Source organism: Geotrypetes seraphini, chromosome 3 (assembly GCF_902459505.1).
Source record: "Geotrypetes seraphini chromosome 3, aGeoSer1.1, whole genome shotgun sequence".
Taxonomy (NCBI): Eukaryota; Metazoa; Chordata; class Amphibia; order Gymnophiona; family Dermophiidae; genus Geotrypetes; species Geotrypetes seraphini.
The window spans coordinates 342,476,337-342,491,995 of NC_047086.1; the positions used below are offsets into that span (position 1 = coordinate 342,476,337).

The following is a 15,659-nucleotide window of genomic DNA, read 5'->3' on the forward strand; positions in this document are numbered from 1 at the left end:
TTACTGAAGATTCATACTTTCCAACTAAACCAACTGAATTCCACCAGAATTGAAATGACAATGAAGATGAGTCATAGAAACATAGAAATCGACGGCAGATAAGGGCCACGGCCCATCCAGTCTGCCCACCCTAATGACCCTCCCCTGCCTTTACTTTGCGAATAGAACCCACGTGTCGATCCCATTTGGCCTTAAAATCAGGCACGCTGCTGGCCTCAATCACCTGAAGTGGAAGACCATTCCAGCGATCGACCACCCTTTCGGTGAAAAAGAACTTCCTGGTGTCACCGTGCAGTTTCCCGCCTCTGATTTTCCACGGGTGTCCTCTTGTTGCCGTGGGACCCCTGAAAAAGAAGATATCTTCTTCTACCTCGATGCGGCCCGTGAGATACTTGAACGTCTCGATCATGTCTCCCCTCTCTCTGCGCTCCTCGAGCGAGTATAGCTGTAATTTATCTAACCGTTCTTCGTACGGGAGATCCTTCAGTCCCGAGACCATCCGGGTGGCCATTCTCTGGACCGATTCCAGCCTCAGCACATCCTTACGGTAATGTGGCCTCCAGAATTGCACACAGTATTCCAGGTGCGGTCTCACCATGGATCTATACAAAGGCATAATGACTTCAGGCTTACGGCTGACGAAACCCCTGCGTATGCAACCTATGATTTGTCTTGCCTTGGAAAAGCTTGCTCCACTTGATTGGCAGCCTTCATGTCCTCACTGACGATCACCCCTAAGTCTCGTTCTGCAACCGTTCTTGTTAGGATCTCGCCATTAAGGGTATAAGTCCTGCATGGATTCTGGGTACCCAGGTGCATAACTTTGCATTTTTTGGCATTGAAGCTGAGCTGCCATGTCTTAGACCAGCTCTCTAGTAAGAGTAGGTCATGCATCATATTGTCGGACATTGAATTTTTATCTATTGTGCTTTTGCCCACTACATTGCTTAGTTTGGCGTCATCGGCAAATAATGTTATCTTACCTCGGAGCTCTTCTGCCAAGTCTCTTATAAAGATATTGAACAGTATCGGGCCCAAGACAGAGCCCTGGGGCACTCCACTGATCATCTCCTTCATTTCAGAGGGGGTGCCATTCACCATTACCCTTTGAACCCTACCTCCAAGCCAGTTCCCAACCCACTTTGTCAATGTGTCGCCCAATCCTATGGAACTCATCTTGCTTAGTAACCTGCGATGAGGCACGCTATCGAATGCTTTGCTAAAGTCCAGGTATATGATGTCCAGGGACTCTCCAACATCTAGCTTCCCCGTCACCCAGTCAAAGAAGCTGATCAAGTTGGATTGGCAGGATCTCCCCTTAGTAAATCCATGTTGACGGGGATCCCGTAGGTTCTCTTCATTCAGGATCGTATCTAATTGGTGTTTGATAAGAGTTTCCATTAGTTTGCTCACTATTGATGTGAGACTCACTGGTCTGTAGTTTGCCGCTTCTGTCTTGGAGCCTTTCTTGTGGAGTGGAATGACGTTAGCCTTGCTCCAGTCCAACGGGACGCTACCTGAACTAAGGGAGAGGTTAAAGAGCGCCGACAGCGGCTCCGCCAAGACATCACTCAACTCCCTGAGTACCCTGGGGTGCAGGTTGTCCGGTCCCATTGCCTTGTAAACCTTGAGCTTGGACAGCTCAACATGGACACTGTTGGGCGTAAATTTGAAATCGCTAAATGGGTCAACTGAGTCAGCCCTTGTCTGTAACTGAGGGCCATGCCCCGGAGCTTCTCGGGTGAAGACAGAGCAGAAGTATTCATTTAACAGTTGGGCTTTTTCTGAGTCCTTTTCCACATAGTCTCCGTCTGGTTTCCTTAGACGTACTATTCCCCCTGAGTTTTTACTTCTGTCACTGATATACCTGAAGAATGATTTATCTCCCTTCTGGATGTTCTTTGCTAGAGATTCCTCCATGTTGAATTTAGCCTCCCTGACTGCTGTTTTGACGGCTTTTGACTTGGTCAGGTATTCTGCCCTGGAGTCCTGTTCCCTTGATTGTTTGTAAGAGATGAATGCTTTTTTCTTTTCTTTGATGAGGTCTGAGATCTCCGCAGTGAACCACTGTGGTTTATTGTTTCTACGGCGTTTACTTACTAGCTTAACATAACGGTTTGTCGCTTCCTGTATGGTGGCTTTCAGAGTCGACCACATTTCATCCACACTATCGGTTTCTGCTTGGCTTTGTAGCATCTGGTGAACAAGTCACTCATCTCTTGGAAGTTTGTGTCCTTGAATTTGAGGACCTTGGTCAGTGTGGCAGGTTTAGTGAAGCCTTTCCCAAGATTGAACCATATCATGTTATGGTCGCTTGAGGCCAATGTGTCTCCCACCGAGACCTCTGTGACACTTTCACCATTGGTAAGCAACAGGTCCAGTATTGCCTGATCCCTTGTTGGGTCCAACACCAATTGCCTGAGACGTGCTCCCTTCAAAGAGTTTAATAGCCTCCTGCTGCTGCCGGAAGCAGCGGTAAGTGTGCCCCAATCCACATCAGGCATGTTGAAGTCACCTAACAATACCGTGTCCCCACGCAAGGTGATATTCTCTATATCTCCAATCAATTCCATATCCAGGTCATCCTGTTGTCTTGGGGGTCTGTAAATAACGCCAAGATACAGGCATTTGTCCTTCCCTCTGGCCAAATTAACCCAAAGGGATTCCCCAGTGTATTGGACATCTGTGATCCTTGTGACCTTAATGTCATCCTTTGTATATAATGCAACACTACCTCCCAATCTACCCTCCCTGTCCCGGCGAAGCAGGTTGCAACCTGGTATGACCATGTCCCACCAGTGTGAATCTGTGAGCCAGGTCTCAGATATTGCCACCACATCCAGGTCGGCATTCCTTATTTCTGTTTCCAGCTCCAGTATCTTGTTTCCCAAGTAATGTAATGTAATGTAATGTAATGTAATGTAATGTAATGTAATTTATTTCTTATATACCGCTACATCCGTTAGGTTCTAAGCGGTTTACAGAAAATATACATTAAGATTAGAAATAAGAAAGGTACTTGAAAAATTCCCTTACTGTGTGTGTGTTAACGTACATAGCCTTCCATGTTGTGTTTTTATTGTGTCTTAGTGGGGATATTCCTGTTTGAGTTACTTGGACACTTTTAGCATTATTCGCATATTTGGTATTCTCTCTAGACCCAGAGCTATATCTTGTACCTGACCCGGACTCCCCAGACCCAGAGCTACAGTGTGTACCTATCTCAAAAACGGAAATGTGTGTATCCTGTGGGGGAGTTCCTGCATGGGCTACTTGAACTCCTTTCACAAAATTTGCAATGTGTATACTCCTGCTGAACCCAGGATTACAATGTGTACTGCCCTTAGTCCCGGAATTACAGTGTGTACACTCCCTGGACCCAGAATTGCAATGTGTAGTCCTCCTAGATCCTGAATTACAATGTGACCCCGAATTGTAATGTGAACCTTCCCTAGACTCGAAAGTGTGTATACTACTTATCCCAGCCTCAAAAAAGTATTGACAGTTTAGCACACCAGGTAGGTAATTTGTGCCCCCAACTTACCTAGTTTAAAGCCCTGTGAAGTAGGCGGGCTAGACGGTGTCCAAGGACGTTCTTCCCTCTTCTGGTCAGGTGTAACCCGTCTTGTCCCGGTAGTCCCTGCAATGCATCTCCATGGTGCAGGAATCCGAAATTCATCTCCCTGCACCATCCTTGCAGCCAGTCGTTAGCCCTCTGGATGCGATCCTCCCTGGCACTGCCCTTGCCCCTTACCAGGAGGATCGAGAAGAAGACCACCTGCGCATCCATTCTCCTCAGCTTCTCACCCAGGGCCCTGAAGTCTTCAGGTAAGCTGTTCGCGGTGCTCCTGGCGGTTTCGTTGGTCCCGACGTGGATGAGGATCATGGGGAAGTGATCTCGGGGCCTGATGAGTCTGTCAAGGCAAGCGGTTACATCCCGGATCCTGGCCCCTGGCAAACAGCAGACCTCTCTTGATTCCAGGTCCGGCCTACAAATTGGTCCCTCGGTGCCCCTTAGCAGCGAATCCCCGATGACCACCACTCTACGCTTCTTAGGGGTGGGTCGAACTGTTGACTCTGGAACCATCTGCTGAACATCTTCCTGTACCTCGTTGTCAGGACCCTCCTGTAGCAGCTGGTATCTGTTCTTAAGGATGATTTGTGGTGTCGATGTAGAGCTGCCCTGTATGTGAGAGAGAGAGACAGAATTAGGTCCTCTGCGTTTCCCTGTGGAGGAAGTCACCAGCTGCCAGGAGTCAGCGTCACCAGCTACTTCTTGCATTCCAGCAGTTGGTCTCAAATTTGCGGGTTTGGATGCTTTGGGTGTTCCCAGGGTGGTCCTGTCAGGTTCCTGGTTCTGATCCGCGATCTGAGATAGCTCCTGGATGACTCCATCGATGAAGGTTTCGTCGTCTCGGATGCTCCTTAGGCGCTGAACCTCCTCTCTCAGGCTCCTCAGCTCTAGCAGAAGGTCTTTGTCCGGCTGATCCATTACTTCCGTCTGTGTTGAGACTGTAGACGTCTTTGAGGGGATGGCCTCGGTCTGTACAGAGACCTCTGCCCTCCGTTCTGGTTCCTCCCCCATCTGTACTCGAACCATAGCCATCCCCTGGGTACTTCCTGTGACTACACTGCCTGTTTTGATTGAAGTCTTGCTGCTTCTAGTTCTACCTGCCATTTACAAAAAGTTATTATTATTTATTTATTTAATTAATTAATTAATTTTAGATTGTGTGGGTTTTTTTTGTTTTGTTTTGTTTTGTTTTTTTTTGTTTTTGTTCTTAAAATAGACTGAACGGCCACAGCTGTCAATATCGCTATTAATCTTATATTATTCTTACTTATATCTATAGAAGTGTCAAATAGGTTAAATATAGCTCCTGCATATGTTAAGGGTATATTCACAAATAACAAAAATTTGAGCACGACTCCAAATCTGTTGCCAAAAAGCATCTACTAATGGACAATGAAAAAGCATTTGATCCAACGTTCATTTTTCGCTCTTACATATCCAACACAAGAGAGTTTTCAACATTAATCTTATTTATTTAATTCATTTTCTATCCCGCTGTCTCCAAAGAGCTCAGAATGGGTTACAGGTTAAACAAACATAATATACAGTTAACAGGTTACGATTTGCGTTGGATTTGCCATGATTTCAGTACAAGTTTACAATATACGTTTTTATTCTAACCTGACACATACTAGAGTCTAATACTAATATACGTACGTAATATACAGTTTACAGATTACAATTTGCCATAGTTATCCTTACAGTGCAAGTTTTCCAGTAGAAGCTTTATCCTAACTTGACACACAGTTTACAGCAGGGCTGCCCAAGTCCAGTTCTCGAGATCTACTGCCAGGCCAGGTTTTCAGGATATCCACAATGAACATGCATGAGAGAGATTTGCATACCAAGAAGGCAGTGCAGGCAAATCTCTCTCATACATATTCATTGTGGATATCCTGAAAACCTGGCCTGCCAGTAGATTTGGGCAGCTGTGTCGCATTTGCCACATGGGATTCACTATTGCGATTCTGTAAAAGGGACCCATAGGCAGAATCTGGGCAGGGCGCAGAGTTATTACATATATAGGGCCTGATTCTCTTTTGGACACTGACATCGGCAGCTGCCGATCGCATGCCAATAACACGTTGGCATCCAAAAGAGAATTGCGTCTACAGTCCCGGTCAGATGCACAAAATGTAGGCCAGCGTTTTGCAGGCCTAAATGTAAGGGCAGTGTATCGCAAACTGTGTGCCGCAGCATACCAGTGTGCCTCCTGAGATATCAGGCGTGCCGCGACACACTGGTGAGGAGGACAGTCATTCACACCAGCACCTCCCCTCCTCCCGGATCCCGCTACTGAAGCGGGTCATGGCCAGATGGACCTCTGCGCAGGCGTGGACGTCGACCTGATGACCTCATGCATGCAAGTGAAGTCATCACATTGACGACAGCGCACTTCCAGGTGCCTTCCGGCTGGGACACTGGGTTTAGTGTGCCGCTGGCTGGAAAGTTTGCAAGACACCAATGTAAGGTGTCTGTCTTGTGTCTATGTAGACACATAGTGATACTTAAGCCCGCCCAAGGCCACGCCAATGCCCCGCCTTGGTTGTGCTTAAGCATTACTATGCATCTACATAGACATTCTACACATCTGTAGATGTGCTCTGGAGGCCTACAATGTGCCAATCACTGGGGGGGGGGGGGAGATGGGATGAACGGGAAGGGAAAGGGGAAGAGGAAATGGTGTGAGACGCAGAAACTCTTCTAATCTGACTATAAGTCAAGACTCCAATTTTTGGTCCCAAAAATCTTAGCTTTTAGTCATAAGAACATAAGATAAAAATTGTTACAGTTGGCTGGGGCAGGAGATGGGAGGGATCTCTCTTGTCCCAGCCCACCACTGGACTACCAGGTCTTATGGCAGACCTGGTAGAGGCCTGTAAGGCATCAGGAGGGAGGGGAGACAGAGTACAGAACCTGGCAGGACGGGAAGGAGTGGGAATGGGTACAGAGACCGGCAGGGCACGTGAGGGGATGAGGGAGGGGGCAGAGTCTGGCAGGGCAAGGAGGGAGAAGGGCTGTGTGCAGAGCCTAGCAGGGCAGGGGAGGGATGAGGGGGCTGAGTGCAGAGCCTGGCAGGGCACTGCATTTGAATATTAGACCCTCTCCCCCCTCCACCGGTTTATATTCAAGTCAAACTTATTTCCTCCTTTATTGGGGTGGGGGGAAGGTTACCTTAGTTTATATTTGGCTCGGTTTACATTCGAGTATATATGGTATATCCTATTACTGAAGTTTAACATTGCAAAATCCATCATCAACAATCTAAATCGTCATCTACCCAGTAACTGTATTTATTTTTATTCTACTTCAAATTCATTAGCCTGTGATAACTATGAGCAATCCCTCTGGACGAGTGAACTCCAAGGGAAATCTCCTCCCAGTATCAACACCATTAAAGACCGTCAAGAGAAGAAAAGCGACACAAAATATGCTGAATATCAAAGTTGGCCAGATGGCTGCACCTGCCTTTTTACATTTAATATTGGAGCAATTTCATTGATAACATGAAGGGAGTTTTGCAGAAGCTTATTTTCCCCCTGCTTTTGTGTTCCCTGAGTTTTCAGTGAACAGAATTGCAGATAAGAGCTGAACATATGATCCCAAATCACTGAAAGTGAAGCTGAGTCATAATGATGATACTTTTTATAGAAATAGCACTATTAGTTTTCCTCCCCTAAGATGAACTATTTCTCTTTCAGATTTTCTCTCTAAACTTTAAGGTGCACATTTGCAGTTGATGAGTTTAGTAAGCGATGGAAAGGCGAATCAATAAAAACAGAGGACCAAATATTAGGAGCAATTTGAGAAAGCAGGAGAGGCTCCAGCCCACGGTGAAAGACCCAGCCACTGGTATTCAGTAGCACTGAACCACTAAATATTGTCTCTGGCCACCCATGTTGAAAGTGGACAAGTCAGGGGCTGCACTGGGGAGGAACAGGTAGTTATGCTGGTATTGGAAATGAATACCTACCAAGACCTGCATAACTTTTTATATATTTATATCTTTTTTATTAAGCAGTGACAACAGCAGATATAACAATAGTAGAAAACAAGGTTTACAATTTCAACCAACAACCACGGACTCTGATGTCCTCCACAATCAAAAGCAACACCCCAACCCCACAGATAGAAACTCTTTGAGACTCTCTGAACCTCCTCTGGCCATCTCCTTCCATGCCCTTCCCCCAGCCTGCAAGAGTCAACCTCCCCACCCTCCCCCAGAATGAACTTCTGCCCCCCCCCCCCCGGATCTCCCTGTTTTGGCAGGCCTTCCTCCAGGCCTACCCGACATCCCTAGTGGTCCAGCAGGAGGTGGTGGGGACAGAAGCAAAGCCCACTCTTTCCTGCCCCTTGTTGCTACCTTCAGAAAATGGCTGTCGCACCCTTCCGAGGCAGCTTGTGGTACTTGTGTACCAAGAAAATCAGGTAGGCCTGGGGAGCCTACTGAGACAAGAGTTCAGGGAGTTGGATGGTTGCTCCAGGGGAATGAGAGGTGATTTCGATCATCATGGGCTGGTGGAGGGGGGATGGAAGGAGGGAAATCAGAGTGGCTCAAATAACTTTTTAAAAGTTATATGGGTCCCAGTAAATATTTGGCTGGGACCCGCATAAATCTTGGCAGCCAGCATTAGGCAAATTAGCTGCAGATATTCAGAACTATGTCCCTGGGCACAGCCTAGCACTGAATATCTGGAGCTAGTTTAGCCAGCCATGGTCAACATTTTAAAAACATGGATCACCACTGGCTGAATATCGGTCGGACAGAATTTGTCCTATTCTCCCAGCTTGTCCATGAAAATATATGGAGGCAAGTCTAACATGGTATCTAAATTTTCTGCTACGGGGTAGGGGAAAGGCATCTGATGGATACCACTGTCCAGCAGGCAAGCTACAGTGGATAAAGTTATTTGCATACGATCCATTTAACTCTACAGCGAACTAGGATTTGGTTTTCAACAGATTTGCTCAGATAAAACTGGTAAATTTATCGATTTAAAAAAAAAAAAAAAATTGGCACCTTTTACTAGATCGGAAGTATTCCTGGGGCGGGCTTTCAAATTTTGCCGTCACCAATTAAGGCAGTATATTGTAAACTATGTGTGCTGCGGCACGCTAGTGTGCCGTGGTGAGATTCCGGGTGTGCTGCAAGATGCCAGCGAGGAGGAGAGGCACTGGTGCTGGCTGACTGTTATAGGCACCTCTCCTCTCTCCTTCTCTCCTCCTCCAGCACCCCCACCACCAGCGTAGTAATTGTAGGCTCGGAGCCCCGTCTGGAGGGCCTCCGCGCATATCGATGCGACGACATCACACATGCCACTTAACTGCCCTTATAAGGGCTAATACTTTGTCTTTTTTTTTTTTTTTTTTAAAGAAATCTCCCTTCCTATTGTTTATCCCTTATTTGTTCTCTTTTCTCAATGTATTGTATTTCTTTCCCTTTTTTCTTCTCTTCTCGTTTGTCTTTAGTCAGAGTTTTTCGTTTTTCTAACATCCCCTGTTGATTTATTCTCAAGCTCTAACATTGCAACTCTATTTTTATTGTACACCGCTCAGAAGTCTGATTGAGCGGTATAAGAAATTTTAAATACACTTGAGAGACATCATCAAATCGACATCCACACACTTCCTGGTGCCCTTCAGCCGCTGCCCTGAATTTAGTGTGCCGCGGGTTTAAAAAAAAAAAAAAAAGTTTGCGGGACACATTATACTGAAAACTTAACTTTTTCCCTAAAAAAACGGAAAAAGTTAAGTTTCCAGTATAATGAGGGGGATTACAACCCCCCAAGCTCCCCACAACGCCAGCGCGATCTCTATTAAGTAAAGTGAGGGGGTTCCCCACCAACACCCCCGTCGGAGCCCTTTAAAATACGGTTTTTCTTCGGCGCGATAAAGTCCTGCCCTCAGTTGTCGGCGCGCCTTTGTCCTCACACGCTTTAGATTATGAACCATTAATGATGAATATTGACCATGATGCGCTTACCTAAGAAACATAAAACAATTTTCACTTCTCTTTTGCAGTAGCATTTTAGGACCCGAGTGAACTTGCAAAAACTGACCCCTTGTTTTACTAAGATGCGCTACATGTTTTAGCGCGCATTAAATATGCATGCGCACTAACCACTAATGCATCCATAGACTAACATGCACACGTTAGCATTTAGCGCACGCTAATTTTTAATACGCGATAAAACGCTTAGCGCACTTTTGTAAAAGGAGCCCCGAGTCTGAAGTCTATTCCAAACATGAAAGAGCATGTCAATACTTCCAGTTATTAACCACCAGTACCTCTGAGACAAAGAGGGTATGGCAAATATTTACTTTCAGAGTATATTAGTAGCATCAACATGAAAACAGAGTTCTTGCACAGGCCACAATACAAGAAAAAGAAATCAAGTATTAGCAAGCAAACTGTAATGTGTGTATTTCAGTAAAAGCAGCAGACCCAGTGATGACTTTTCCTCCAGGGTCTGACGCTGGGAGTAGAAGCATTGACAGTGCCCACGACACCTGCGGCTTGTAACCGGCACTCGAGCCTTGCAACGGGACTCCTCAGTGCCCCTAATGGTTACAGCTAAAACTGCACCGGCGTGTGACCCAGTATGGAGTCACCCTGCAGACACTGTATTAATATGAGTAAAACAAAGAAAAAACCAGAACCAATGCACACATTTCCAGGTTCAGTTCCAAAAGAAAATTTAATTGTCAGAATGGCAAAATCCCACAAAAATCAAATGTAACTTTCAAAACACAAAAGAAAAACTCCAAAGGGAAAAACTCTGGGAGAGTTCAGGATTCCTCCTCACCAAAGTCAATAATCTGCTCTGTGATTTATTCTCCACAGAGCTTCTTGCAACAAGGCTTCCAAAGCCTGCTCCTTAGCAAGTTGCAAGAGTTCAGTTCCCTGCCATGTTTCACCAAACACTCAAACAGTCTTACACAGCAAAGCCTCCAGTTTATCTTTTAGCACTGCTGGGTCTAGGGGAGTGTCTAAAGTTTGCCTTACAAAAAGCACAAAACAGCTTTCAATATCCCTCTCTGGTGGTGGCAAACTTCCCCCCCAAAAAAGCACTCCCAGCTTCTTAACAAAGATGCAGAGAATCAAAACAGTTCAGAAACAAAACCTCACAGTTCCCACAGTCAATGTCTCAGGCTGACAAAAAACACAACCTCAGCCCAAAATAACAATTAAAAAACTCACAGTTTGCAGCTCAGGCTTTGAAAATGGTTGCCAATCCTCTTGGCTTTCCTTGCAGCTCTTCCACACACAAACTGGTTTGTGTTGCAAATGGTGGTGTGGATCCAGCCTCTTCCACACCCAGGTCTACAACATTACCCTAGCTTGCCAGCAATGTTCTACTAGGGAAGAGACCCATGACTTCCCTCTCACCTCTCCTGTCAAGTGCAAACTACAATGTACTGGCTTTTCATGGGAGGAGCCACACCCTGCTCTGACTGAGCCTGCTCTCACCTGGGCTTCTCTCTGGCTCCCCCGGTGGACACTAAGGAAATCACAGGGACCAAGGCAGGCACGGAGCCTGACTGGTCACAGGCTCAATTCACTCTTTCCTTCTGAGTCCTCACACCCTGCTTTGCAATGTGGGTGTAGAACAAAAGAGAGGGAACAGAAACCCCACGTAAAATCAAACGAAAGAAAAACAAGTGGGGAGTGGGATAGACCATGTCAACTTGAGACAAACAATCTTTCTTCTTATGAACGCAAAGTATACTATACATATAAAACCACATAAATAAAAGGTCCCATAAATAAAATGTCTTTATAGTGGAAGGATCCAGTAGATGACCTGACACAGAGGCCAAAACACATGTGAATAAACATGTGGATAAAGGTGCACATGCACGGTTGATGTAGTGCACGCAGCTCCTGATTGGTAAGGCCCGACTTTAGAACAGGAAGAGGCGGTCGGAGCAAACAGCGAGTGATTTCTTTCACTCGCTGGCGCTATGGCTGCCCTCTCCTGCCCGGTCATTCACGGTCGGAAAATACCGCAAACGACTGGGACCGCGAACTGCCGACCGCGAATTTGCAGGGGAGCACTGTACTATCTTCTGGTTCAAACAGGAAAGTTTCCAGAGATGAGAAAATTTCCCAAAGTGGTAATATGATTTTATTTATTTATTTATTTTTGTTTTCTATCATCCACAAAGAGCTCAGAACGGGTTACATTTTTAGTGATATGTCTGTCCAAAACCAAGGCTAAATGCTACCCTGATAAATCCTTTTGAATATATTGATCCCTTCGTTTCTAGTTTGGAACAACATTCAGTGTGTGCAGTAGAGATGTGCACAGGGAAAATAAATTCTGGTTTCTCTTCAGTTTGTGTGCCTCTTTTCTAGGACTTCTGTATATTTTTTGGTTAGTTTTGTATGTTCATTTTAATAAACAGTTTTTATTACATATTAAATTTTGTAATGCATTCTAATAGGTAGATGACCTTACAGGACTAGCATAAAACCAATTTCTTTTTAAATCTGTAATTAATCGTCACTAGGTCTCGAGCATGAGTCGATGGCACCTAAGAATGTATACTAATTTTTAAGCCATGTTAGCAAGCTGAATGTGCACTAATGAATGGACATTCACTCTCTTGTGAAGGTTTGGACCCCTTTTGACAAAGCCACAGTAGCCATGCAGCCATTGTAAATGCACCAAAGCCCGTTCAGTTCCTATGGATGGTAAACATGGTTTCCTTAGAGTCAGACTACATTACTTTTCGATGGTCCACAGATCAGACAACTTATAAATTACCCACATTTCATAGCATCAATGAATGAAATCAAATCATGTGCCTGGTCTTCATTTGTTCTTGTTGTGAAAAACTTTCTTGGCAACAAGAAGGCAGACAACTACGCACAATTAGTAGAGGATATGCTCTTTCATTTCAACAGGCTTGACTGTAACATGAATGTTAAAGTCCATTATCTGCACAGTCACTTGGGGCTAGATTCACTAAGCCCACCGATCAACTTCCAACCACATTTAGTGACCCCTTTACAACCTGATTTCCCTCCGACCCGATTCACTAACCTCTGTCCCGATCATCCTCCGATCCGCGCATGCAAATGAGGGGGAACGGCATTCAAATGCAGGCAGGAAGCGATTCACTAAAATAAAAAAGCAACACCGACTGGGCTGGCTGATCCAAAAATATGCGACTGCTGAGGACCAGTTGCTGAGGTCCTTTCCAACTGCCCTGCCTTCTACCGTCCAGCTCTCTGCCCTACTTCTCTGCTCTCAGCCCCGATCTCCTGGCTGCCACGAATCTCCTCTTCTCTCCTGCCCTTCCCCCCGCACTACGAACCCATGGTTTTAACCCGTAGATTTAAAACGGGTTAAAACCACGGGCTCGCGAAGAAAAAATAAAAACAACTGAAAGTTTAAAAAAAGGTTGCTGCTCTTAAGAATGCACAGACCATCTACATGAATCAGCCCCCCGGACATGGATCGGATCCCTCACGAATCGGATCCGATCCGTGCCCTTTATGAATCTAGCCCTTGGATCACTTTCCAGACAACCTTGGTGACTTAAACGAAGAGCAAGCTGAAAGATTTCATCAGGACATAAAAACAATGGAAGCCAGATACCAAGGAAGATGGGATGCACACATGATGGCAGACTACTGTTGGGATCTTATGTGGGATTGTCCTGCAGATCCCACTCTTGGAAGTTGTACAAAAGGAGCTTCTTGTGTGTCGAATGACTGGAAAGTTTGTATCATAAACTTGTGCTTTTGGTATGAAATAAGTAGATTTTCATGTTATACACTTTTCTTTTAATTTTTAATATGTTTTCTTCATGCTTAAAAGATATTAATTTAAGCACTACATTAAAATATCCTGATTTTTTTTTTTTGAATGAATAATTCTCAGTAAGGGCTCCACAGGAGTTTTAGGGATTATGTTTCGGAGGTTGATTATTAGGGGGAAGGGGGAACTTATGTTCTTTTGTTGCATATGTATTGCCTGATTGATCTTTTGTATTTTTATATTTTTGATAATAAAAAATAAAATACACAAAAAAAATCCTGATTTTTTTAAATGGGCGAGCAAAGTGAAGAGTGGTATATGGCATATGTTCTGTATCTCAAAAACTAGCGATGATAGGAGAAAACTGGTGCCATTTTTGGAATCAGCAGGTCACATATACCCAGAAACAGGTCTAATATTTGAGGCACCAAAATGAGTGTTGGCCAGTGCTTAGCTGCGGGCAGTCGCATTCATTATGAATTTATTGCAGGCATAGATACCTTAGCACAGGGCTGCCCAAGTCCGGTCCTCGAGATCTACTGGCAGGCCAGGTTTTCAGGATATCCACAATGAATATGCATGAGAGAGATTTGCCTGCACTGCCTTCTTGGTATGCAAATCTCTCCCATTCATGTTCACTGTGGATATCCTGAAAACCTGGCCTGCCAGTAGATCTCGAGGACCGGACTTGGGCAGCCCTGCCTTAGCACATATGCTATGTTTTGTCAAGTCATTTTCAAAGAAAATTTAGGAAATAATTGCTAAGATTCTGCAGCTTCACTGTAGAAAATGACACGGGGACAAATTGGTCCCCGTCCTCGCGGGATCTATCTCCATCTCTGTCTCATTCCTATAAGTTCTGTTTCTGCCCCATCCCTGCAAGCTCTGTCCTCATCTGCACATTCCAGCCAATATAATCAAAGCTACATATCCAGGTATCAGATGCTGGTATTTTGGCATATTTATGGGTATGGAGTGTTAATCAGGGGTTATGGCCAGATAATACTACAGTGTTCCCCCTAGAATTCGTGGTTCGCGAATCACAGACTCGCTCATTCGCAATCTGCTCCGACTACCTCTTCCTGTAGTAAAATCAGACTACACCAATCAGGAGCTGTGTGTCAAAGCAGCTCCTGATTGGTGTAGCCTGTCTACTACAGGAAGAGGCGATCGGAGCAGATCGCGAGTGATTTTCTTCACCCACCGGCACTCCAGCTGCCCTCTCCTGCCTCTCCAGCTGCCCTCTCCTGCCAGCTCCCCCACCAACATAGCGCTCGGGACGGACTGTCCCACCCCCCACCCGCCCCCCTCCCTTACTCCACCACTGATCCAGATTTAATTCAGCCATGGCAGCTGGTATTAAAAAATGCCTACTGCCCCCACGATAATAATGGCTGCAATGTTTCCTACAGAAAAGGCAGGAGCCAAATTACCTGCATTGTTTTGTTTTCATTATTGTGGCAAACTGTCCATGGACTATGCAAGACTACACATATATCCATCATCTGCTCCATAGTAACATAGTAAATGATGGCAGATAAAGGCCTGCGTGGACCATCTAGTCTGCCCAGCAGCCACACTCGTCATCAAGGCAATGCTGAACCAACCATCTAGTAATTATTCATTTTACTTGCTAACTTCCTCTATAACAGTGTCACGCAAGCTTTGTTGAGCCGCGGCACACTAAACGTAGTTGCCATGGCTCGAGGCATCCGGAAGCGCACGGACATCGATCATCACATCGACATCTGCGTACGTGCAAAGGCCCTCCAGACAGGCCCAGAGCCGCCAGTAGGGGGGGGGTGGTGCTGGAAGGGAAGACACGTGGAGAGAAGGAGAGGCCTCTCCTCCTTCCCAGCATCTCGCGGCACACCTGAAATTTGATATGCCGCTCCTGCTTCTTTTTTAAAATTCAAACATGTTTTATTAAATTTTCAAAAAGCCACAACAAACATAGCAAAACCTATGGTGCAAGCAGCAAATACACATGCTTAGTGTACATTTTGAAAGCCCCCCACAGTACATTCAATACTTAGGTCTCCTTTTACAAAGCCGCGCTAGGGCCTTAACGCGCGGAATAGCGCGCGCTAAAATTTCCACGTGCGCTAGCCACTACCGCCTCCTTTTGAGCGGGCGGTAGATTTCCGGCTAGAGCGTGCTATAGCACGCGCTAATCCGGTGCGTGCGATAAAACCGCTAGCACGGCTTTGTAAAAGGAGCCCTTATTTTAGCGGTGGTGCTTACATTGTACATTTATAACCTACTTTACAGATTTTTGCACTCACGATGTTGAAAATAGTATCCTTAAATGTCAA

The 15,659-nt window shown here is 45.4% G+C and overlaps 1 protein-coding gene across 2 annotated transcripts in view; it reads right to left on the minus strand.

Annotated features, from left to right (window-relative positions):
- ALK (ALK receptor tyrosine kinase) overlaps positions 1–10,969 on the minus strand; it is a 792,617-nt gene extending 781,648 nt beyond the window's left edge. For both annotated transcript variants that reach the window (XM_033937961.1, XM_033937960.1), the window contains exon 1: positions 10,776–10,969. The gene's annotated coding sequence lies outside the window, so the exon portion shown is untranslated. The remainder of the gene's footprint in view (positions 1–10,775) is intronic.
- Positions 10,970–15,659: the final 4,690 nt, after the last annotated feature.